Source organism: Coenobita brevimanus, chromosome 23, assembly GCF_032717465.1.
Source record: "Coenobita brevimanus isolate Jiangsu-jjx chromosome 23, ASM3271746v2, whole genome shotgun sequence".
In the NCBI taxonomy this organism is placed as follows: Eukaryota; Metazoa; Arthropoda; class Malacostraca; order Decapoda; family Coenobitidae; genus Coenobita; species Coenobita brevimanus.
Genome location: NC_136976.1, coordinates 25857312 through 25884702, shown reverse-complemented (window position 1 = coordinate 25884702; position 27391 = coordinate 25857312). Strand labels below are relative to the sequence as shown.

Sequence of the window (27391 nt, the reverse complement as noted above, 5' to 3'; positions counted from 1 at the left end):
TATATATATATATATATATATATATATATATATATATATATATATATATATATATATATATATATATATATATATATATATATATATATATATATAAATGTGTGTGTGTGTGTTTGTGTGTGTGTGTGTGTAAACTTAGTGATTTTTTATCTATCAGAGAGCATTATGAGCTCCTCTGTATTAACACGTGTCTCTCGTCAGTGGACGTGCTGAACGTGGAACTGGAGGACACTGGCGTACTGTCGGCTGGGGTGCAGGCTGAGGTCAAGTGCACCGTCTGGGGATCCAACCCACCACCTATCGTCACATGGTCGCTCGCTGGCACCATCCTACCTTCAACCAAACCCTGGGTCAGTACCTCTAACCTTCCTGCTCTGCCACCCATTTCCTTGCCATGCCTCCTTGATCTGCTTGTACATCCTACATCCTTGCTCTGCTTCCCTGCTTAATCTCCTTGGTCTGTTCCGCATTTTTCTGCCTCTCTTCTCTATCACTCTGCTCTCCCAGTACCTCCTCGCTCATCCTCCCAGCTGAATCACTCTGCTCCTCCTGTGTTATTGCACTGTGTCCTCGTTCCTTTCAAGAATTTCTGCCGTCTTCATACCCATGCCTACAGTTGTGCATCACTATTTTTTCTACACTATTTCCCTGTTTTACCTAACCTGAACTCCTATTTTCTGTTTTAGCCCATCTTACTCTATTCTTCTTTTGTCTCCTATCTCTGCCCTTCTTGCTGTCTGATTTTCTCTCTTCTTCCGTATTTATAATTATATCTCCTCCCATCTCACCGTTTGTTGTAAGAGGTACGTTAAGTTAGAAGCCAGTGATAACCTGGCAATTTTAGGGATGATGTAAATTATTGCACTTCCTGTGCACGTACTTAGGTTTCTTCACTGATAACGGTAAGTGTATCTACGTGGCGTGTGAATAATCCCATGCCAAATGTTCTTTCAGGGAGCGTACTTGAAAGGTACGACCACCTTTGATTTAGAAATGTTTATATTATTTAAAATTAATTTAATGCTAATCTTCAATAAATGCAATTTTCTATATGTGACCAGTTTCAAAATACCGTCGTCACTGGTGGTGTGTGTGTGGTGTCCGGTCCATAATAATGCTGTCAATAGCGCCGATCTTTATTTTTCGATATTAGTAAAACTCAGTAATGAAGAGTCTCTTTGTGCATTCGTGTTTGCCTCTGATGTATTCCTGATGAATTTGCACTAATTACATCGTCAGCTCGTCAGTAATGAAAATTTAGGGGCCTAATTATGTGGAACCATCAGTTTTTTCATTAATGTCAGAGGTTATGTACGAGTTTTCGGATCTGTTATACAGCGAGGTGGAAAAAATTGTAAACCATTTTCTCGTATATCTCTATACATCATGCATGGCAAAAGCATCAAATATTGTTATATGTTGTTTTAACAACATATAACAATATTTAATAACTATGAATTATCTAGTAATGCTGTAAGCTGCATGATTCCCTCATTGTGAAGTTGTGTCATTTTTCAAACGAGGTGTCCTGTATAAGCAATTTTTGACATACGAATGACGGCATACCAGTATAGCCCCATCAGAACATGACCTACCGATTCCTTTTTTTATTTGCGTTATTGTATTCATGCTACAGTCAATTGATTTTACTCAGTTTAGGGAAGAAGAGTGAGTATTAAATAAAAACGATATACCGTTCCAGTTCAAAATGCACCAGGTAAGCTTAATAAAACTGCCTGGGACTACCTAGCATGAAGAAAATATTACGTCATCGGAGTAAAGTGGTTAACATTATAATGATACATATTAACATCATGGTTCTCTATTGCACAGTCGGCATCAAATGTTCTCTCGCCTTGCTGCTTCTGTCAACACGGATTTTCAAAATTAGTTTGGTGAATCTGCATCAGCCGACACTAATAACATTGCTCTTTGACCAGTTAAAATCATCAGTGTAGTTGCTGCGAATTCATCAAACTAATTTTCAAAGACAATCAAGGAAAAAAAGCAGAATAGGCAACACGGCTTTTGATACCGACTGTACAACCCCAGTTTACTGAAGCTGTGTGGTGTTTACTGGTATTTCGTTTTCATTGTCCTTTGTTAATTTTAGTTACTGCCCCAAGTAACTGTTCCTCTGCCTTTTCAAGAGTTACTTCATTTATTTTGTTTACGCTCTCTGATTTATTTTATTAAAAGCATAAATTTTACTCTGGTTCATTGTGCAGGTATCGAAGGGCGGCAACCTAATCATCACGGCATATCAATGTAGGATTTGTTTTAACTCAGTGTATTACATTCATAGTTCCCTACATCTCCACTTACAACTCGTAAAACCGATATTTTGGGTGTGTTGTGCTGGTATTGAACAACGGTAATCGCAGCATGTCGGTAATGCACTTTGGTGTACACTATCTACTCAAACTTGGCCTAAAATTGCCATCTCCGTCCTGTGCGATGAGTTTAACAGAGGATTAGTACAAGAACATGGTGCCAATCACGATGAAGTGCTATAAAAAAGAGTGTAGAGCCATACAGTTGTCATTTTCTATCACTAAACTACCGGAATTAAGCTGTAACAGGACGGAAATCTTGGGCAGTGTTAGAATAACAATAGTATTGAGTAGGTTTTAGGTTTTCATTCACTACATTATCTTCATGGTTCTCTACATCTCCGGTTAATAAAGCTGTGTGGCGATACCGGTGTGTTGTGCTGGTAACGACCGACAATAACCGGCGTATTTGCAGTTTACATACGTATTATAAAAATCATCACAGCTTAAATGATTAACGAAAATAATCATCATGCTTCTTCACATTTCCAACTACTAAATTTATGTGATGTTCTTTGTGTGTTGTGCAAGTATCGAGCGACGGCAAATGAGGCGTGTTGATAATGCATTTGGCCAACATAGGATTAATACTTTCATTTAGTTTATTATCTTCATAGTCTTCCACTTCAGACTGCTAAAGCTACGTGCTGTGGGTGTGCTGTGCAAGTATCGACCGACAGCCTCTTGATATATGATTTGCTTGAATTTACTGGATTATTTCCACAGTTCTCCACATCTCCAGTTTTCTAAAGCTATGTGGTGTTCTCCCTGGGGTGTGCAGGTATCGAACGACGGCAACCGGAGCGTGTCTATTGTGCACTTCACCCTGCAACCCACCCACGACGGGAGTGAGATGGAGTGCTTGGCTCACAACCCAGCTCTGGCCAGGGACACCGCCCAGCAGCACCCGACCCACACCCACCGAAACTCAGCTACCCTCACCTTCAACTGTGAGTCAGTTTCGAGCAAAACTAAAAGTCATATTGCAGTTGGCAAAGAGGCCTCCTAGCACATCTTACTTGGGTTTTTATTCTGCTGATTCTACGTTTTTATCTCGACCGTTACTGAGGCAAACACTCTCGATGCCAGAAACACAAAGAGTATAATGATGTGCATAATAAATTGTTCAAGAAAACAGTGCTCCGAAGCCCTCAGTGTCAACGAAAATGTAGCCATGAGACATCAAAATCGGATTTTCTGCCTTGATATGTGTTTAGTTGAAACCAACAATTTAACTTTTTTGTCACTTGCCCACCCCTTCGGTCAAACAATGCTACCACCTGCACTCATCACTTCAACCCGAGAACGTCCTTTCCACTAAATCCTTGTATCCTCCTGACGATTTTATTCAACGTAGTTAAGCTCTCTCATACTGAATGGATTCATGAAGGCTAAATCTGACCCCTCCAATTTGGATTGTTTTTTTCTAATTTTGAATTTCATCGTCTGATGGTAGCAAGAATTAAATGAAAAATACGTCTTCGAAGTAAAGAATATATTGTTGGAATATTTGGTGATTTCATTCAAGGTAACATCGAAGCATTTTACTCGACTGAGGAAAATTTTAGGAAAAAAACCCGAGTAACCTTTTCTCTGGTATTAATACACTTACTAACTACCTGTATACTTGGGTTAATGTTTTGTGATAAACTAACAGTTTTTTTTTTTTCTCTCTCTCTCTCTCTCTCTCTCTCTCTCTCTCCACACTGATTTTCTTCTCCCCCACCACATCGACCCCACTCTCCCCTCTACCTGCCTCACCCTCCACACTGACTGTCACTTCCCCCCCCCCTCTCTACCTTTTACCTGCTTCACCCTACACACTGACTCTCCCCCCCCACAAGCTGCTCATCTTGCACACTGACCATACTCCTCTGCCTTCTTCTCTCCCCCGACACTAATCCCCTCCAATTCTTCCTGCCTCTCTTTACACAGTAACCCCCTCCAACTCTTCCTGCTTTCCTTACATAGTAATCCCCTCCCACTCTACCTGCCTCTTCTTGTACACTGACCCCCTCCAACTCTACCTGTCTCCTCCTATACAGTGACCCCCTCCCGCTCAACCTGCCTCTCCTACACACTGATTCCCTTCAAATCTACCTTCCTCCCCCAGAAGACTGGCCACCTTCTACTGCACCAGCCTTTGCCTACATAATGACCCCCTCCCACTCTACCTGCCTTTCTATCTAACTATCGACCTCTCACCCGCCTGTGCCGTCACCCTGTGGTACAGTGAAGTCATCTCCTCAGGATGGCCAGAATTAGACATGACTTGACGCATACTGTCTGATCATGTTGGTAGGAAAGAAAACTGGAAGAACAGCACAGCTTTTTCTAGGAGCACGTTCCTGGCATTCCGTTTCTGATTATCACGTACATTAAACTTAGCAGTAAGAAGTGGCTTTCTCACTGTAGAAGATGACCTATTGAAACGGGGTGTTCTTCCAAGTTTTATCGAGACGTTAATGATCAAATAATCTACGTTAGAGTATTCCAGTTCCGGCGTTAATGTGTACAGGCGCTAACAGTTCCCTCCACACAAACTCCTCCAACCTATATGTGCCTCTTCCTCCACACTGATGTAAATAATAGAGTTAGATGAATCAGCAGCCTCTCACGTGCCGTGGCTGGGGGGTATAATTCCCTTCTGTATTAAGGTTCAGCACCACCTCCCTCAGCCTGGCAGCCCTAGTGGGATAGGCTAACGCTAGATTAGCACAGAGGTAATTTTGCCTGGGAATCACACTGAGCATAATCCTGAGATAAGACTATAGTTAGTTTTGAAATGAAGTGCCGAGCGTCGTTCCTGGCTGACGTTGCCGGTGGTGGTGCTGAACCGCGATACAGAAGGGAAATATGACGCCAGGGGAGTGGGTGACTACTGGCAAGGTTTATGGCCTCCTTGATTTAAACTGGTGATAAGTTATTGCCGTCGTTTCCTTGGCCTTCTCACGCCACCGGAACTTTCTGCGACCTTAAAGGCTTAGTAAGCCTAAAAGTGTCTCCTACTAACTCCTTTTATAGCACCTGCTGAGTTTTTACACTGCGGGAATGATATAAGGGACAAGCTTACTTCCTAATAATATATCATATGTTTGTTTATATTTATTTAAGGACTGGTATATTTTTTCTGGACTAGTATCATTGACGGTGCAACATACTATCAGTGAGCTCAGCCAAGATCCTAATGATACCTATAATGACCGCCATGTTGATTATGATGGAAATAGAAGTGAGCAGAGAGTAAGACATTATTATATAGACATGAGCATGGGGGCGAACGAAGAAACACTGTTTACCGAGAACAAAAAGTTTAGAGACGAGGATGGAAAGGCAAAAAGAGGTCAGAGCACATGAAATAGACTTAAAAATCTGTGTACGAAACAGGCGATGAGATTGGAAAGGGAATGCAGGCTAAAGGATTAAAGTTACACGACTAAAAACGCGGCTCAGACAAATTATTAATTAGTATATTTTAACCCTTTCAAGCGCAGGACAACTTTACAATTATATTTCAGCTAACGCCAGTCGATTTTTATAAGCAAAGAGTGAGTAATAGAAACCAGAGATAAGTAATACTGTCACCATTACATTAACCCTCTCATAGTCGGCATAACTCTAGATATCTATTCCAGCTGATGCCAGATGATTTTATTCAGCTAGAAGTGCGTGTCAGGAGTCTGAAAGTGCTAAACGTAATCGACTTTTGGCACACACTTGACCCGTATCCATTTTCGCATAACCACGAAAATGAGCTGGAACACGGAATTTACGTTAAGATTTACGTAAGCACCACTGTGAAAAACTTTATTCAAAATAGTCATTCGAGTGTGTGTGTGTGTGTGTGTGTGTGTGTGTGTGTGTGTGTGTGTGTGTGTGTGTGTGTGTGTGTGTGTGTGTGTGTGTGTGTGTGTGTTCTTACCTAATTGTACCTAATTGTTCTTACCTAATTGTATCTTTATAGGAATGAGTCAAGCTCGTACTGTCCCGTGTCTTAAACCATATTTATCGTACATATCCTTAAATTTGTGAATTGTTTTGGCACACACTATTTCATTCGGTAGTGCATTCCACTGATCAATTGCTCTATTTAGGAAACTAAATTTCCTTACGTCTTTATCACCTCTCTTTTTATGCAATTTTTTGCAGTGTCCTCTTGCTGATGTTTCCCCATACGTTAAGTAATCATTTATGTCTATTTTCTCCTTCCCTGATATGCATTTATATAGCATAATCATGTCACCTCTTTTCCTTCTCTCCTGTAGTGTTGGTAGATTTAGTTTATTTAGTCTTTCTTCATAGCTTAGATCCCTTAAGCTTGATACCCATCTTGTAGCGGCCCTTTGAACTTTTTCAAACTTGTCTATGTGTTTTTTGAGATGAGGAATCCAGACTACTGATGCATACTCAGGGTTGGTCTGATGAATGATGTTATTCTCTTTCTTAGCATGTCTTCATTTATGTATGTAACCGCTATTCTCATATTGGCAAGCAGTGTATATATGTTCCATACCTTCTCACTGATGTGGTCAGCCGGAGATAATCTGTTATTGACAATCACACCTAGGTCCTTCTCTCTTTCTGATGTGTGTAGGGTTTTATTTCCTAACATATAATCCCAATCAGGTCTTTTTCCACTTTTACCAAACTTGATTACATGACACTTGTCCACATTGAATTCCATTTGCCATGTATTACTCCATTCATGAAGTTTATTTAATTCTTCTTGTAGCTCTTTACAAGAGTCTGTGTTAGTAATTCTCCTTTGTGTTTTTGCATCATCTGCAAACATATTTAGATAGCTTTCATTTCCAGTGTTACTGTCTATATCATTTATATACACTAAAAACATGATTGGTGCCAGCACTGAGCCCTGTGGTACTCCACTAGTCACTTCTTTCCATGATGAGTAATTTCCCCTTAGTACTGTTCTCATTTTTCTTTTCATGAGAAAATCTTGCATCCAACAATACAGTTTGCCTCGAATTCCTCCTTGATGGTACAGTTTCCATAAAAGTCTTTGGTGTGGTACTGTGTCAAATGCTTTCTTGAAATCTAAATAGATACTGTCCACCCATCCTTCTCTTTCCTGTAATGTGTCTGTTACTTTGTCATAGCAGCTCAACAGATTAGTAACATATGATTTTCCTTTTCTGAAACCAAACTGTCTTTCTGTTATCATATTGTGTTCTTCTAGATGATTTACCCAAGCTTTTCTTATAAGCTTTTCTAATACCTTCCTTACAACACTGGTTAGTGATACTGGTCGGTAGTTAAGTGGATTTTGTCTATTCCCTTTCTTGAATAATGGAAAAATGTTTGCTTTCTTCCAAATATCAGGTAGTTTACCTTGATTCAAGGATTTCTTGAAAATTAGAAATAATGGTTTACTTAACTCCTTTGCACATTCACATAGCACCTAACATTAAATTTCATTAGGACCATTTGCTTTTCCTTTGTCTAATTTACTTAGCTCCTCCTGTATTTCTTTTTCTGATATTTGTATATCTGGTAGTATGTGTGGGCATGCATGTTCCACATTATCCCTCTTAAAAATTTTTTCCTCTGTAAAAACTGATTGGAATTTCTTGTTTAGTGCTTCACAAATATCCTTCTCTTGTATATAGGTGATTCCATCGTCCGTAATGGATTGTATTTTATCTTTTACTTTGGTTTTGCTTCTGATGTAGCTGTAAAATAGCTTTGGTTGATCACTACTTTTATTTATGACATCCTCCTCAAACTGTTTTTGTGCTTCCCTCCTTATTCTTGTATAATCGTTTCTTGCCTGTTTGTAATTATTATATGCCCTTTCACTATTGTGTCTTCTGTATCTACTCCACAATAAATCTCTTTTTTCTTTTGATTTTTTACATTCTGTATTGAATCATTTCTTTCTTTTCTTTTCTGCTTCTTTGTGCTGTGGGATGTACTTCTGGACTCCTATTTCATAAAGTGTGTGTGTGTGTGTGTGTGTGTGTGTGTGTGTGTGTGTGTGTGTGTGTGTGTGTGTGTGTGTGTGTGTGTGTGTGTGTGTGTGTGTGTGTGTGTGTGTGTGTGTGTGTGTGTGTTCCATCCTTAGGTTGTCTTTTGCCAATTATTAGAATTACTTTTCAACAGTCCTAGTTATATCTTATTTTAGCTAGTCTGGGCCGGAGCTGTGTGGTTTTCGTTTTCTCTTTAACATAGTGGCTTCAGAAGCATCGTATCAAGGTGGCTGCGAAACCGTCTCGGCAGATCTAGAGCCGTATACATTAACTTTCTTGAGCTTCTGTTGCGTGTAAGACCATATGCTTACTACTTAGTTTTATTATTACGTATAGGATTATAAAGTACAAAACAACCACACTATAGTAAACAGCAAAGTAAACAAGTACGACCCAAGCATGTGATACTGATAGTAATTTATATCAATTGTGATTAAGTCGTTTATCGTAAAAAAATGCAGAGATCCTTTATGGATACTGTTCGTAGAGCTTTGTGTCGAAGCTGGATTACGGCATCGTCTGGGATTTATCAGCCACCATTGCCTCGCACAGGTATAGTCGAGGTGCTAAAGAATGCGGAATTATGCTAAGAACTTGGATATGCAGACAAGCATTCAAGGTGTTGCTGGATGGAACTTTGTGCAACACACACGCTGTTCCTCATCCCTCTCACGCCACACACCCGCTGTGATTCGCTCGTTTCAGTTTATGCGTTATGTGCTCATACCCCCCTCAAACGCTCTAATCCTCCCGGGTGTCATGCTCAGGATCCCGTCATAACCCACACTCAGCACTCCTGTTCATCCATCCCCCCAACTCTTCCCTTCATTTCTCATATATTACCACGTACTGCCCTACCCCCTTCCCTTCCCTTCCCACAGATTAGCACTTTTCTTATCCCTTCCCTTCCCACAGATTAGCACTTGTTTTCCTATCCCTTCACTTCCCTTCCCTTCCCACAGTCCACCACTTGCATCACCATCCCTTCCCTTCCCACAGTCCACCACTTGCATCACCATCCCTTCCCTTCCCACAGTCCATCACTTGCATCACCATCCCTCCCTTCCCTTCCCACAGTCCACCACTTGCATCACCATCCCTTCCCTTCCCTTCCCACAGTCCACCACTTGCATCACCATCCCTTCCCTTCCCTTCCCTTCCCACAGTCCACCACTTGCATTACCATCCCTTCCCTTCCTTTCTACAAACTACCATCTCGTTCCGAGCGTGAGGATCAGCGTGCCTGTGAGCATAACAAAAATATGCAATACAGGCTATGCAGTGTTGTGACAGAAATAGACACATGGAATCGAGTGAATGAGTAATGAAGAGCCTGATACTCATTACTTCGAGGTCACTGAATAAACACTTTAGCCCGCAGCAGAATACCTGTACAGCCATCACTGGGGGAGGCAGAAGTGTGGCAGGTCTGATGAGCGGGGAGGGGGAGGGGTGGCAACATAACCAACAGAGTTTGCAGAGTAATTTTTCTCATATTTCTTTTTCTGCAACAACTAAGATACTGTTGAACAAAATTATACTGTACCTGATTGCAATCCAGACAAAAACTGTTCTCGGATGATTGAAAATATATTTTAATAATCATTATTTCTACCGGCAAAAGTAAGAGGTAACTTATTCGTTCCGGTATGTTAGTTGCTTGCACTTACAAACGAACTGACACCGAAATGAAAATTTGTATACTTGGGGGATTCCCATATCCAAAAAGATTCTGGAAAATAAAAATCTGCAAAGCTGGCCATTTGTTCAGTATACCAACAGGTCAGTATACTAACAATTATATAAAATGCGGAACTGTTAGTGGCAAAAAAATAACCCCGAGAAAATCCTCCAGCTGACAGTGTACGTGTTCTGAAATATAAAGATCACACATATAACGCAAAGAATAGCGCTCAGAGAATGTAGCACCTGCGTCCAGCAGTTGGTCTAGAACATTTGACTTTGTCCTGCGACCTTGACCCGCGATCGATTCCTCTCAAAAGCGAACTACTGCATTCTTCCATGACTCTTAACATTTCCACCAAGCATGATAATAAAGAAAAACAATGAGTTTTCCTTGTGACGATGACCTCTGACTTAAAGTTCAAGAAATCAAACCCCTTTAGTATTGCCTTGCCGTGAATTCATACACAAAGGGCAGAGTACATCGGATTAAATCAGTTTAAATTGACATTGCCTCGTGACCTTGACCTTGGACCTGTAGTTCTAATAAAGAAACTTGCTCAGCACCTTGGAATTTTCTCAGCCCCTTCACCTGCTCTAATCAAAATCGAATAAAAATTGTTTCAGTTTTTCTGGTTCCAAGCAGACTCACGGCAAAAATTTGACTTTGCTCTGTGACCTTAAACTGTGACTGACGTCTCTGAATCGAGCTCCATTGTTCTTATATTATCTTCACCCATTGTACCAAGTTTGGCCTAAATCAGATAAAAATTGCTTATCATGCTGGGTCATTTTGACTAAGCCCTGTGGCCTGGACATTTGACCTGATGTCCTCAAAACCTTTAGGTCAACTCCTTCATCTCTCTCTCTCTCTCTCTCTCTCTCTCTCTCTCTCTCTCTCTCTCTCTCTCTCTCTCTCTCTCTCTCTCTCTCTCTCTCCAGCAAATTTGGTAAAAACAAATCTGATAAAAATTAATTTGAAGACCGTCCAACATCCCAAAATCCCCTCCCCCCCCAAACAGACACACTCTATTAAAACGCAACACTTGCTTTCGCTTCACGAGCGCAGGTGTAATGGTATATTGCTAACTGGTTCAGGTTAATATCATGCGCTTGCTTTCCAATTGTCATCATCATCCGGACCTCCTTTCCCACCCAAGGGCAGGGTGAGGAGTAGCAATGTCCAGACAGCACAAACTTGCCCAATCCAAATAGGTCACATTTCCATACACTCATCATTCAAGCCCCCGGAATCCTGGCTCTACCGGATACGCCAAAAAAGATTCACCACATTCTGCAGCTTCACACAAACGTATCCGATTGAGTCAATCCGGACGCTGCCATGCTTACAAGGGGTGCCAAAATCCCTGATCATGCATTTCTCCTCACAACATTCATCCAGCCAGCTCGATCTTTTGTCAGTTCCTTAGCCTCACCGACTTTCAAACATCTGTTCCTCAAACACTCACCCACCATATCTCTCCACCTTCTCCTTGGCCTACCTCGCCTCTTCTCTCCTTCAAATTCGCTCAAGTATACCTTTTTCACCACTTTATTGTTATCCATTCTTTCCACATCTCAGGACATTCTCTTCGATTCTGGTGTTCACCGACTTCCTCACTCCACACCTTTCACGAATCACACTATTTCGCATCCTATCCACCATCTGTTCTCCACATACATTGCTCAACAGTCCCATCTCTACTGCTCTTACTCTTGACTTTCCATTTTCATGCCACACCATAGTCTCACACCCATATGTTAGAGTTGGCACTAACACTCCCTCATGTAAGCCTCGTGCAGCTGCAACACTCAAGCCTCTGTTTCTTATCAACGCCTTCATTGCACCAGCTACTTTTCTTCCTTGTGTCACTCTGCTTTCAACTTCCCTTGCACACTATCCTCTCTTTTCAATCACTGTACCCAAGTATTTGAACTCTCTCACCAATTCCAGTCTCTCTCCATTCACTGTGACATCACATTGGGAGTCCCCTTCTTTCTCAATAATCATCACTTTACTCTTCTCTACATTTACTCTCAAGGCACGACGCTCACAGACATCAGCAAAACTGCACTAGTCTACCAAGTTCCTGTCCGGTACTTGCAAACAATACAGCATCATCAGCATACAGCAATTTTGAGATATTCCGTCCATCACCATTCATTACCAACGCCATCCCTTTCTCCATTACTCGTGTTTTCACTTCTCTCATCACCCCATCCATATATACATTGAACAACCATGGGGTCATCACACAACATTTCCAATTGTGTGACTAGAAAATCATTACAGATAATGTGACACGTGAGCAGAGTGTTTAGATTCTTCCACACTTCACAGTGCTTCCCTTGTTTTAAGTAGACTGATAAAGAGAAGAATGACCTCTTACAGGCTGGTCAAAAAAAAAAAAAAAAAAAAAAAAAAATTCTGTGCGACATACCACAAAAGTCCACAAACACCAGCAGCCTACAACAGCATCACCACTACCAGACCTCCCCTCCCCTCCCCCCACCCAACACCACCGCAGTTGCTACTAGATTCCACCAGCACGATCAGAATCAACAAGTATTCGCATATTACACTAAAATTCAACCAAACTCCACCAACACCATTACCAGACTCTTACAGTACCATCAGACTCCACAACACTACCAGACTCCACAACACCACCAGACTCCACAACACCACCAGACTCCACAACACCACCAGACTCCACAACACCACCAGACTCCACCAACACAATTATCACCACCAGCACCAACGATAACCCCACTATCACCGGCAATTCCACCAACACCAGGAAAACCACCAACACCGGAAACTCAACCAACACCGGAAATTCCACAAACACCGACAACTACATCAATACCGACATCTCCACTAATAACGGAAACACCACCAATACTGGAAACCCCACCAATACCGGAAATCTCGCCAATACCAGAAACTCTACCAATACCGGAAATTCCAGCAACGATGGCAAGTCCACCAACATGGGAAACTCTACGAACACGACCGTCATAATCAGATTCCACCACCATCACCCCCCCCCAAAAAAAATATATATATATATATATATATATATATATATATATATATATATATATATATATATATATATATATATATACTGTATATATATATATATATATATATATATATATATATATATATATATATATATATATATATCAAAGTAATGTGTGTGGAAAACTATGTTAAGTTAAAATCATGTAACTCGTTTCAGAATGGTAACCTAACCAGATATGACCAAACTAGACAGGACGTAGAGCAAGTGAACGTACTGGGTGTGAAATGAAATGTATTAATCAGATTAAAAATGGTGTGGAATACTGTTAATCTCTAAAGGGCGCCTGATAACTAGTATAATACTGTACTGTATATATCGACTTAAGACAAAAGACTTTACTTGGCACAGAGACACGTCCTCTCGTCCCAGGATTAAGAAATTTTTTTGTTGACCCCCGTATCGATAACTGAAGATTTATTATATCAGACTAATGTCAAACGAATCTGCTCGACGCAGGAAAACCTCCTGTCGTCCACGTGTTAATTAATTTGACTGACATAACGTGACCTAAACTGAACTAACAGACTTAACTTGGCCTATCTGGATGGGAATGACCTATTTGGGCCTTAATCTGCTTAAACGAACCAAATTGGATCTGGACGCACCATAACTAACCTGGTGACCTAACCTAACCAGATATGACCTGACTAGACATGATGTGGCGTCATGGACGTAAATTGAACCGACTAACTGTGAATGATGCATCATTGCCTGAAGCCATCTGAATTATTCTGATTATACCAGAATTTATATGAGACTTATATAATCTTGAAGTGGACCCGTTTGTTAGGCGATGCAGGAAAATGATGGATCATTTCAGCTCTTGTAAATAGAAGGTTCTTCCTGAAAGATTTGCAGGATGAGGTTGTATTCACACTGAGACCGACCCTGACATATTCTAACACAAAATGTTCGACCATTAAAGTAAGCCTATAAACTGAAAGAACAACCCGTTTCATTGGCCCTCATCTTGGGGAAACTATATCTCATTCATAACCAAAAAAAAAAAAAAAAAAAAAAAAAAAAATGATATGAGCCGAATTGCCAAGGATGTGAACCATTGGAATGTGGTGTTCATTGTCCAGTTATATCCCATATACAGAGAGCACACAGTGGGAATCAGAAGTCGACACTGTCCATTGTGAAAATGCACCAAGACTTTTCGTGGCCAAACCGTTTTGATGGGCGACTGGTCTATATACATAATATGTAATCAGCACGCGACAGATGAATGTAGCAATTTTTACCTCCGTCAACGATGTTGGGCGAAATTTATGCACTCATCTGCGTGTTTGCTTATGTAAAAGAAATTTCAAAAAGTTGGTATCGGATTTCACTGAAATTTTGTGGATGGGTGGGCAATGGGGCAAGGAGGGGTTGATTAGAATCTGAGGGGGATCCGGATGGACACAGCAAAAAGAAAAAATGGCGTTGGCGGAGGGATGTGCATTCTGAAATTAAGTAGCTGGGCAGAGTATAACCGTAGAGTTAATTGACTGTGTGAGACCGCAAGTATTCGTCTGTTAGGAAAGAATTACAGCAATAAACAAATTTGATTGGCGTGGCTAAAGTACGCCCCCTCTGATTGGCTTTCTGGTTTCTACATGTGACCACGCCAGTTGTTCTCATTCTGTTGCCATCACAACTATATCTTTCAAGGTTTTTGTTTACATGTTGACATATATACTCGTATTCATTTTTATATTAACAACAAACGTGCACAGAGCGAAACAGTCACAGAGATTAGATGAGACTTGGGTAACGAAAAGTGTGTGTGTGTGTGTGTGTGTGTGTGTGTGTTTTACATAAAAATATCCATACTGTACACTCCCCACACACATACAGATATATATATATATATATATATATATATATATATATATATATATATATATATATATATATATATATATATATATATATATATATATATATATATATATATATATATATATATATATATATATATATATATATATATAGGCTCAATCGGTAGAGAGGTGGCCTGCGGTCCTACTGGACCGAGGTTCAAAACCCCGCTGGGACAGGGAGCAGTTTAAGGATTTGAATTTCATGTAAAGCAGACTATACCGATCTACCAGAAGACCCGCCGACATGTCGTAAAAATACCCCCTCTAATACCAATACACCAGTCCTATATGAGACATCCCTAGCATGTATTCAATATGGACGGTGGATGTTAGCGCCGAAGTGGTGACATGTAGAGGTGTATGATATGTAGGAGAACTACTGGGCCTTGGGAGCAGGCTGTGAAGCCTATGCCCAGAGTCAAGCACATTTTATATATATATATATATATATATATATATATATATATATATATATATATATATATATATATATATATATATATATATATATGTATATATACAGTATATGAAAGAGAATGGCAAAGAGTAGAACTGGATGGGAGTATTGTTCAACGTGTGGCGAGAGTTGCACCTCATTTTTAAGTGGAAAGTTAACTGAACCGTGTCTGTTCCACCATTACATGTACAATCTTGAGCAGATAAGTTCGCCTCTAAATCAGAACGAGGACTCTCCAAGGTTTCACTTGCTAGTGCGTGGATGTGTGCTCCAGTGGAGTTCAGAATTCTCTCACTTTTATGCTGTCTGTTATGTGCTACCCCCTCCCCACCCTCCCATCTTAAGTATATATATCCAAAGAATATTGGCATCAAATAATTTGTTCCAAGTGTGCTAGAAAGTTATTGTGAGAGTATAATTATACCTATTCCATAGTCACTGAAAACCGTGGAAAAATTTTAAATATGAATACTGAGGAGTAATAGTTTTCATCTCTCAGACATTAAAGAAATTATGCATTTCTGGAAAACTTTGACTCCATATTATAATTGCAAATCATAATAATTCCTCCGAACACTGTCCTTAGGTGGAATCAGTGCTTAGGATAATGATGGTGATTTTTCCTTGCGGTTCGCTAAAAAATGATTTGTTTTAATAGACTAAAATAATGATACATAATACTTATTGCCTTCAATGAACAGCTATTACATCCTGAGCGTGTCCATGTTCGCAAGCTAGCTTACTGTGCTTGAGCGTGTCGGTATGACGCACCCTGGATGCCAAGAACATCAAGGATGGGGCAATAAATGATACAGAATGATTACTTTCTTTTAAAATGCTTACTTAGTTCATATTTGTTCCCAGACCCGCTGCAGGGGGAGGCGGTGGCTCAGTCGGTAGAGAGGTGGCCTGCAGTCCTACCGAACCCAGGTTCAAATCCCAGCTGGGGCAGGGAACAGTTTAAGGATTTGAATTTCATACAAAGCAGACTTGACTGATCTACCAAAAGACCCTCCGACATGTCGTAAAAATACCCCCGCTAATACCAATACACCAGTCCTGTATGAGACAGCCCTAGCATGTATTCAATATGGACGGTGGGTGTTAGTGCCGAAGTGGTGACATGTAGAGGTGTATGGTGTGTAGGAGGACTACTGGGCCTCGGGAGCAGGCTGTGAAGCCTATGCCCAGAGTCGAGCACATAAAAAAAAAAAAAAAATGTGTTTTGACCGCACACTGGACGCCAACATCTCCAACGAGGAGAATGGAATATATATATATATATATATATATATATATATATATATATATATATATATATATATATATATATATATATATATATATATATATTATTCCTTTTGATGTACAGCTTATGTTATTTCCTCAGACCCACGGCAAACAAGGGTGTGGCTTGGGCGAAAACTGAACGCAAAGAGCCGAGGAGACAACAGTTTTCTTTCTTCATCATTTTGTAATTACCACCTATAGTGAGTAGTTGTTATGCTACATGCCTTTGTGCCCAGACCAGCTGTAAGTGAGCGTGTCGCTGGGCCGAGCTACAGGCACCAAGACCATTAAGATGAGGGGCAATCAGCATTTTTATACTATGTTAGTATTAGCTCTTTTTACTGAACAGCTTTTTAAATAATTTTCCGTTCCCAGACCCACCACAGGTAAGCGTGTCTCTGGGCCGGACTCTGGATGCCAAGAACATCAAGGAAGGGGACGATCTTTACTTCGTGTGTACAGTCATCGGCAAGCCTTCCCCGCATAAGGTCGACTGGAGGCACAACGTTAGTATCCTTGACTCACTGCACTATCCCATCTCATTGTGCGCATGTAAACGTGCACTTCCTTGTAATGTTTGTGTCATAACCTGATGCTCTTTCAGTTTCCCATAGCGAGATACTACCACACCTCTCACTCCAAACCAGTTTTCACATGTACTTATAACCCTATATACGAAAGTTACTTATACCTGTACTCTTGCATGAATAGGTTTGTGGGAGCGATTCACTTCTCCAGTGACAAAGTGTCGTTCGTCTTCGGACCTACTCAGTTGCCTTTGTAACGCACTGCTTTGACGTGTGTAGCAGAACTGTGCGCCCGTGTTAGGCATGTGTCAGCCGGATGCTACAATACATACATACATACGTGCATTTGATTTAAGCGAGAGATACAGAACCTTCGTATACAGAAAGACACAGCAGTCGGTGGGTGACAGATGCTGGTCCTGTGTTTTAGCCTACCAAGCACACAGAATATTTGAAAACCAGATTTATATGAGAGAATGGTTTAATCATTTGTAATGTTAGAAATCTGCCAGGTTATCGTAACAGAAGGGTAATTAATGACAATGCCTAAATGTTCTTCAGTAACACTTCTCATGGACAGGACATCCCAATGTAGAAATTTAGCAGGCTTCATAATATTTATGTGGTGGTTGCAGTAGTAGCAGTTGTCATCCCAGTCTCATATGAAAGTGAACCAGGTGGACTGCGGCCCGAAATCCCAGCTCGTCCTCCTCCATTCGGGGGATAGGGAGAGCACTGAGAGATGTTTGTATAACTGGACAGCTCCACCGCCCGGTCTCGTCAGTACCACCACTTCAAGGCGTCCGTCTCTATTTCCCACAACATATACCAATATCCTTAACGCATTACTTATTCCTTCGACAATGGTTTCTTTAGCCTGCTGAACCCGACTACGTCATTTTAATTTTAATGATTGCTATGACCAGATACTCTCTAAAAGGCACGACTCTCAGAGTGTAGGGGGTAAATAAATGTTAAATCTTGTCCCTATATTTTGAAATGTTGCTCTTAACCTAAATGATGTCACCTGTAAAGAGGAAAAATTATGAAAAAAAACATGTGTCACTCGGCTGAAGGAGTCAAATGGCATTAAAGCGAAAATGAAAATATAGTAGAGCAACAACTGAAAGCAGAGACTGCAGTAAGAATAAGAGTATGCACTTCACTTATATTACACAGATGGAAAGTGTACAGCTGATATCAAGCCGCACTTTGTTTGCTCTCGGCCAAAAATAATGGAGATGACTCCATTGGTTGGCGCGTCAAGCTTGCAACAGGAGTACCCCGAGTTTGAATGTAAGACGGTTAGTTTCGTGGTCAAAATTCTTTCCTCTTTGGCCGTGTTCACTCATCAGTGTGACTGGGGACCAAAAGGTACTATCAGATTCTGCGGGTCATACTCTAGAGGAAGACTCCATTGGTTATAATAAAAATTTTAATGGCTTTTGTGCAGTTAATAGGCACCAACCTAACCTTCAGGCTCTGAAAAAAGTATCCAGAGTAGTGATAGTACTTTCATGAAACGTCTATGAAGGACACATCGCTGAAACAGGCAAAATGATGTAGACGATGGTGATGGGCGGGCACTTCGTGGTGGCATCACCTCCCTGAGGATCTCCTGGAAACCAAACCATCCCAGCTATCTCGTCCCGGTGGAGTGTTGTGTCCCAGAGCTGTTCCCGTCGCGGGGCACTTCACCCACCGGGGGTGCAGCGGTTAGGGTGTCGGTCTCCTCCAACCCCCTCACCGGAGATTTGGTGAGGGGGATGTTTCCTCCGTTGCTCCGGTGTTCTGTCTCCGTGACACCGTGGGCGACTCAACAACTACTACTACTACGACGACATATTATTTTGGCATTTTGTTGATTATTCCCGACGATTCAAGTTCAGAGTGATGTCTGGCACTGAAAGAGTTATATATTTTATTTTTATTTTTGCAACCAGCAGACCATTTTTCGTTTTAATTTAAGGAGACCTCTCGTATTGAAAGGCTTGATGAAAGGTGGACATAACCTCTCTTGCTCGAGAAGTGACTTTTGCAGTCCTAAAAATTTTAGCAGTAAGAATTCATCATTAAAGAAGTCATCTGTTAGAAAGAGTTAAAGTTATCATTCAGAACAAGTGCATGGCCGTCACCGCTGATATCAGATGAAAGTTCTGAGCTGGAAGAATGTTTTGGGAATTGCTTTTGGTAAAAAGTTTCGGTTATTAAGGTCATTGTTTCTGCTTTTCATTTCGTGTGACAGCATACAAATTGCTCCAAATGGTTGCTATTAAATGATGATTCACTGCATGATGAAGCATTTTCTGTTTATCAAAAGCCAGACGCCTTAATCCAATGAGGGGTGGCCAAAAGCGAATCTCATCCATATCACCGTGTCCTAATTCATCACCCTGCTCTCTGATACACATGATCCAAAATGTTAGGAAGACAACCTACACTAAGTACTCGTAACTCTGGTGACAACAGAACTTTTAACTACAAATTATGTTAAGCCATGCCTGCAACAACCTCGAATTTCTGTCATAAATCCATTTACATTTTTCTTTTAATCGCTCTTTCACCCCATGAATATCACTTATATTATCTTTTTACTCCTTCCAAAAATTATACTTAAATTTGTACAAGCTTTCTGAAATGCAAAGGTCAGCAATAGCCTTCAGTAACTCCTTTACTCTTTGAGGTCTGACCTGAGTAATCGTCCGGTGATAGCAACAATAACGCAAAAAAGACAAAGGGAAAGGATTATTCCTAAATCATAGCACATCCTGCAGTCGCTCATCAACTCGCTAATTCCTCTCTCTCTCTCTCTCTCTCTCTCTCTCTTCTCCCCTGAGCCCTCGCTGTATAAAAGTCACGGCACCATTAACAACCCCGGTCTCCAGGTCAGTTTATCCAACCACCCACACTGCCATACAGAACTTCTGGTACAAATTTTAGGTTGACTAAAACTTGCACAGATTGATTAAAATTTGAGAAGAGTGAAATAATACTGCAGGAAAAACACACAATTATCCATTATCCACTCCTTTACTCCCATCAGGAGCGTAGGGTCCCGGGGCTTGGCTACTTAGTCCCGATATAAAAAGCGAGTTTGACCAGCCTCACTTTCCCCTGAACGGCATAATGTGAGCAATAAACCTAAACAGCACTTGGATGTAAACCCTTACAGGCATCAATCGGTTGGAGAGCCAGATCACCTGGCGTCATTTATTTATATGGTTACCACCTAGTGCAAAAAGTGGCTCCCTGAAATAAATTAATAAATTAAACTATTTGGCTTTTCACGTAATGTAAACTGACCTGGATGCGCTCTTCCAGGCAACACAATCCTTGTATAATAAAGTACTAGACGTTCACTCTTGAACGTGTGGAGCTTGTTTGAGCGAGCAAAATGGCTAATGTTGTTATAACTTTCCGTCCAAAAGCGTAGGGATGAAGTAGACTTAATAATACCTTAGTTAACTCATCGTCCTGTGCTGCAAAAATCCTACATTAGACGATGTCAGGCTTTCTCGCAGTACAGTGGCGAAATTGAGAAAAGTCACCTTAGTATAACTTATCACTTATCCAAAAAGCTCTCCAGTGATTTGTTTAGGCCTGCAGTGGATAGGAGTAATTTCAGAAGTAACTCAGTTTGGCGCTAATATTGGCACTGTGTGTGTGTGTGTGTGTGTGTGTGTGTGTGTGTGTTCCAGCAGTATAATGCCAATTTTTAAAAACACCACTTATATAATACCGATTACTGTTCCATAAGCTTTCAAACGAAGTGCGTAAGTCGATCATAAGTATAATAAATTATGAGAAAAGTCAGGTTTGGTGCTCAACTTTGCGCTTTTCGGCTTTTTCAGGAATGTGTTTACGAGTTTCGAGAAAAACCACTTGCATAATCCCTATTAAAGGTCCACCAACTTTCCAACGACGTGCATAGGTCAGTTTTTGCTTTAATAGTTTCCGACAAAAGTCAGCTATGGTGCTCAATATGGCGCTTTTGGAGTCTCTTCGGAAATATGATGGCTAATTTGAAAGTGTGACTTCATAAACTCTCCAACGATAGTCTCCTGAGTAACATAGTTTTGCTCTGTGCGTGGCCACACATTATCAACTGTTTGGTAGTGTTTTCACTTACTCGAACCAAATTAATATTACCTAGCAATAACTAAAAATTGATATCTCTCTCCCTCCCTCCCTCCCTCTCTCTCTCTCTCTCTCTCTCTCTCTCTCTCTCTCTCTCTCTCTCTCTCTCTTTATATCTGTTTATCTATCTATACCCCGGCATACACATCTATCCTTTTTATATGCAAGAAAGAAGGAATCAAAGGCCAGGATATTCGTAAAATGAGTTTAAACTGGGATGGGTTAATGAGGGTAAGGTTTATTTCGGCTGCGGTTAGGTTTGGCTGCGGTAATCTAGGTTAAGTTTAGGTTTAATTCGGGCAAGAGAGTTACGTTAGGTTAGGTTGTATTATGAAAGCTAATTTATGTTAAGCACTCAAATTAACCTAACCTAACCTAACCTAACCTAGCTAACGAAGCCTAACTTAACCAAAACTTAACCTAGATTATCCCTGCCTAATCTAACCACAGCCTAAATTAACCTAACCCACATTAACCCATCCTTGTTTAAACTCATTGCACGAAATCCCTGTTTACACTAATTTCCTGCAATATATATATATATATATATATATATATATATATATATATATATATATATATATATATATATATATATATATATATATATATATATATTTGAACACTAATGCATTTTATTAGAATATCGACAGCATGTACACAAACAGGAGACATGTACTAAAATTGTATATTATAAACTAAAATCAAAGTTTAATTAAAATGCATTTCTCTATTTTCATAGATCCTCAGTTAAAAATAGTGTCCCAGGAAGAGGTGTGCTTCCTGCGAGTGATTGATAGCCACTGATATTTGGTATTTTTTTTTTTTATATATTTTTTTTTTTTTGGCCATCACCCTGAAGGGGCATTAGGCCAGCAAGAATCGATAATCATGAAAGCCAAAATAATGATATGAAATATTTGCATCTATTTCATACCAATATTAAGTTATTATTCATGATTATGAAACATAATAAGTAATAAAGAATACATCAGTATACATGGATAGTACCAGGACAAATACTTCCATCTATACATTATATGTAGACTCATTACTATACTACTACAAAATAATCAAATACTTATCAAATTTATATATATATATATATATATATATATACAAAAAAATAAATAAATAAATAAAAAAATAAAATAAAAAAACAAAATCAAATTTACTGGCCCTGAACAAAAGGAAAAAAAAAAAATACGCATTTATATAAATGTAACCTCCTCCTGCGGTTCACAAATATATAAAAGTGTATTGAGGTATTTACATATGTACAAAAACCATATCCCTATATACAACAAAAAAAAAAAAAAAAAAAAAAAAGATATATATAATAAATAAGGAAACCACAACCAAGTTCATAAAATAAATCACAACTCTCTGAGTAATCTGGTCTCTTCCAGGAAAGTCATCAATTTATTAGTCACACCAACGTCCCCATCACCCAAGACAGAATCAAGTGTGAAAGGGAGCGCATTTGTCCTACAGTAGGCAGCCAGAGAAGTACGTTCCCCAGCATACCTACTGCAGTACAAAAGGATGTGACTAATAGATAACACCGCGTCACAGGTGGTACAACGCGGTGGAAATTGTCTGTTAATATATGGTAACATATGTGTTATTAGGGTGGAATTCATGCGGAGGCGGGCTAAAGCGACCTCCTCCCGTCTGTTTCCTCGAGAGGAACTGGACCAATCACATATGGTCCTTTTGACAGATGGAATTGCCAGGTCGGTCCACTGACTTTGCCACAGAAGATTAATTGATTTCTTTCCGAAAGAGAGACTAGACTGTAGCTCACGAGGAACGTCCCAAGTCTCCTCGAGTTCTACAGCTGATTTAGCTAGTATGTCAGCCTGCTCATTGCCGTAAATACCGCAATGACCAGGCACCCAGATCAGAGTGAAGGATTTAGCACATGTATGCAGGTTATTGATAATGCGGCCCAGGACCTCATGTGAATCAGTCCTACGTGAATGAATTGCCTGAAGGGCTGACTTAGAGTCCGAAAAAATGACAAAACTGTCGTGATCTGAACACAAAGCAAAGTCTATAGCTTGATCTATGGCAAATAATTCGACAGTGAATACAGACGTATGGGGGGGCAAGCGAAAACGGATGCGGCACTCCGTAGACCACACACTCGCACCCACACATTCATCCATCTTAGAGCCATCGGTGTACAAGTGGAATGACGCTAGGTGTCTAATGAGGATCATCCGGAACAACTGTCGTACCTCCACCTCCGGCGCCTTGTACTTTGCGACGGGGAGCCAGTCAGTGTTGAATGTGGTGGCAAGTGACTCCCAGGGCGCTATTTTTGACGTTAAAACCTGATCCCCATTAGAAAGGTCGTACCCTAACGCCTCACAGAGGAAGTGAAGCCTCACAGCCACCGGCTTGAGGGCCGCATACAGCAGGTATTCCCACTGTAGGAGGATCCGACAGGTCGGAAGGCCAAGTGAGCGTTTACGGTGGGTGGTGATACCGTAAGAAAATAACAGGTGGTCACGTCGTAGACGGAGGGGAGGCACATTAGCCTCCACTTCCAACCACTCCACACGAGTACACCGAAGGGCTCCGAGACATATACGCAAGCATACGTTCTGAAGTACATCCAGTCTACGGAGGACGGCATCCGATGCCGACCCATACACCTGTGAGCCATAGTCAAGCTTAGAACGGATAAGGGACTTATACACCATCAATAAAGACATTCTGTCTGCTCCCCACGATTTACCGGAAAGAAACTTAAGGACGTTTACTTTTTTACTACAAGAAGCAAGCAAATGATTAATGTGTGTTCTCCAACTGAGCCTACTGTCAAAATGTAGACCCAGGAATCTGACTGAATTTTGAAAAGGTATCGGCTGATTATCTAAAGTTAAATGCAAAGGAGGTACGTTAAGTTTACGAGTAAAAACAACACCGACACACTTAAGGACGGAAAATTTAAATCCCCACTCCAGGGCCCAACACTGAACAGATTCAAGTGCCAGTTGAATCTGCTGTGCCAAGGATTGTGCATTGCGGGAAGAGTGCCACACTGCACAATCATCAGCATAGAGTGAGTATCTAATCGTCCTGGGGACGGAAGCGGACGACAGAATGTCATTAATGGCAACGCTGAACAAAGTAGGGCTAAGCACACTTCCTTGTGGTACCCCGTTCTCTTGGACAAATATGTCCGAAGTTACGTTACAGGGTAACCTGACAGAAAACATTCTGTCAGTAAGGAAGTTCTGAAGGAAAATGGGCAAATTACCTCTTAAACCATAAGCGTAGAGTTTACGTAGTATTCCGTTTCGCCAGGTCATATCATAAGCCTTATGAATATCCAGAAAAATTCCTATCATGAATTCGCGATTGGCAAAAGCCTCGGCTATGCAATGTTCCAGGTGCACTAAATGATCCAGAGTGGACCTGTATTTACGGAATCCACTCTATTGATCATTTAACACACCCTTCGACTCTAAAACAAAAAGTAACCTTTTATTAACCATACGTTCAAAGACCTTACATAGACAGTCAGTTAGCGCAATAGGTCGAAACGAGCTGGGACTCGTAAGGCGACCGTCTCGGCGAGGTATCGGTATGACGTGCGCGTAGTGCCATGAGTTTGGGAACGTGCGAGACGCCCAAATCTCATTGTACACCGCTAACAGCTTACTCAGGTTGGCCTGAGTAAGATGCTGGATCATACCGTACGTAATGGTGGATGGACCGGGACTGGAGCCTTTACAGGATTTAAGGGCAAGGAGAAGTTCATCAAACGTAAATTCGGAGTTGTAGCTGGTCTCTCCGTCTTCCGTGGCAAAGTCTAAGTTTTGCAGCTCAGCCGTATGCTTATGGTGGAGAAAGCGAGGATCATAGTTTGCTGAGCTGCTTACCTGGGCAAAATGGTCGGCAATAGTATTGGCAATATCCACGGGATCGTCAATTACATTCCCGGCCACCTCAAGTGTGGTGATTGGTGACCGGGTGTACTTGTTGTTTAGTACATTTATGGTGGACCAGACCTGACTTAGTGGGGTGGAGCGATTCACCGTGGACACAAAACTACGCCAGTTAGTCCGTTTTGCCGCTTTAATTGTCCTCCTTGCCTCAGCCTTAGCTGCTTTGTAGGCAATAAAGTTTGATTCTGTTGGCTGTTTCTCAAAAATCCTGTATCTCCTATTGCGCTTTGTGAGTGCTTGTCGGCAATCTGGTGTCCACCACGAAACTCTACGCTTGTTTGGAATTGTAGATGTCTTGGGAATAGCAGCCTCAGCTGCGTGTATAATGGAAGTCTGTAGGTGTGAAACTTTCTCGTCAATGTTATCTCCCGATATATCTAGATTGGCGACCCGTGAGTAGTACCCCCAATCTGCTTTCTTAAAGTTAAATTTAGGTGGTGGGGGAGGTCGAGAATCGTCGCGTGCATAAGAAAGACAGATTGGAAAATGATCGCTACCCATCGAGTCGTCATATGGGTCCCAAGAGATGTTAGTGTGTATATCGGGAGATGACAAGGATAGATCTATACATGACATGTTACCAGTGCGGTCATCTACACGAGTCGCTCTACCATTGTTTAGAAGACAGAGGTTTGACTGTAGTATGAGGTCGGCTACTTGCTCCCCCCTGCCATCACTCCTCAAGCTTCCCCATTGACAGTGATGGGCATTAAAATCGCCTAAAATTAACTTATGACCCGGAAGTTGATGGGTTAGTGAAGTGAAAGCATCACCATCAATGGGACCACGGGGAGGACAGTAGATAGAACAAATAGACAGATACGTGTTATTAAATTTTACTCTGCACGCGACAGCTTCCAGAGTAGAGCTTAGAATCACTTCCGTTTGTGGGTGTGATTTGTGGGTGTATATGGCGACTCCGTGACCATCATATCTTCTATACGAATGGTAGTGTTTGAACTGTGGAGGATCTGGGTGATCCACCAAGCGCGTCTCCTGTAAACAAACAACGTCTGGCCTGTGTATAGATAGCAAAATTGCTATATTGTGGAATTTATTCCCAAGAGTCCTACAATTCCATTGTAACACAGTGAATGTGGCGGTTTAAGATTTACGAGGGGGGCCAGTGTGCTTAGCTTTTTTATGCCACCCGCCGCCGGACGAGTGGCTACCGGGGGACCTATCCCGGTGCTTACTAACGGAAACCTCCATATGTTGCTCATCAATAACTAGGCTCCCAGAGCCCCCCGAGGAAGAGCTAACTCTTCTCTCCCTCGCTGGACCAGGAGCAGGAAGAACATGAGGACGTGGCTGTTTCTTAAGGGTGGTCATATTACTCTTACTAGAGTTGTCAGACTTCTGTTTAGGCTTTACTGAGTGAGAGGCAGCAGCAGCCTGAGAGTAGCAAGGTGCAACAGGGGTGTCAGTTTGAGAGGTGGATTGGATAGGAGGCTCAGATGGAGAGGTAGAGTGTGTGTCAAGAGGAACAGGTTCAGGGTCAGTCTGTGTTTCAACAGAACACATCACGGGACGGGACATTACCGCCGAAGCATAGGACCTATTTGGCGTGGGAGTTGCATGCAACTCCTTCACCTTTTTCCTAGCTTCGTAGTAGGAAATGCCCTCAGTTGCTTTCACTACGCAGACCTCCTTCTCCTCCTTCCACTTGGGACAATCCCTAGAGGAAGTGGAGTGTGCGCCCTTGCAGTGAAAACAACGTACCATCTCCGATGTGCAGTGTTCAGCATCATGTCCCTGTGTTCCACATTTGCCACACACTGACTGGGAAGCCCGACAAGTCTTATCGCCGTGCCCGTACAATTGACACCTTAGACAACGAAGTGGATTAGGGATATAAGGTCTTACGTTAACAATTTCGTATCCAACTTTGACATGGTCTGGGAGTGAAACTTTTCCAAAAGTCAAGACAATAGTGGCAGTCTTCGTCCTCATGCCTTCAGAAAATCTGGTTATAAATCGGGCATTGATTACGTCCTGTTGAGCAAGTTCCCGTATGATCTCGTCCTCTTCCATGACCATAAGATCCCTGCA

The 27391-nt window shown here is 41.2% G+C and overlaps 1 pseudogene; it reads left to right on the top strand.

The window, feature by feature from the left end:
• The window catches only part of LOC145392666 (nephrin-like), a 241766-nt pseudogene that overhangs the window by 179679 nt on the left and 34696 nt on the right, over positions 1-27391 (top strand).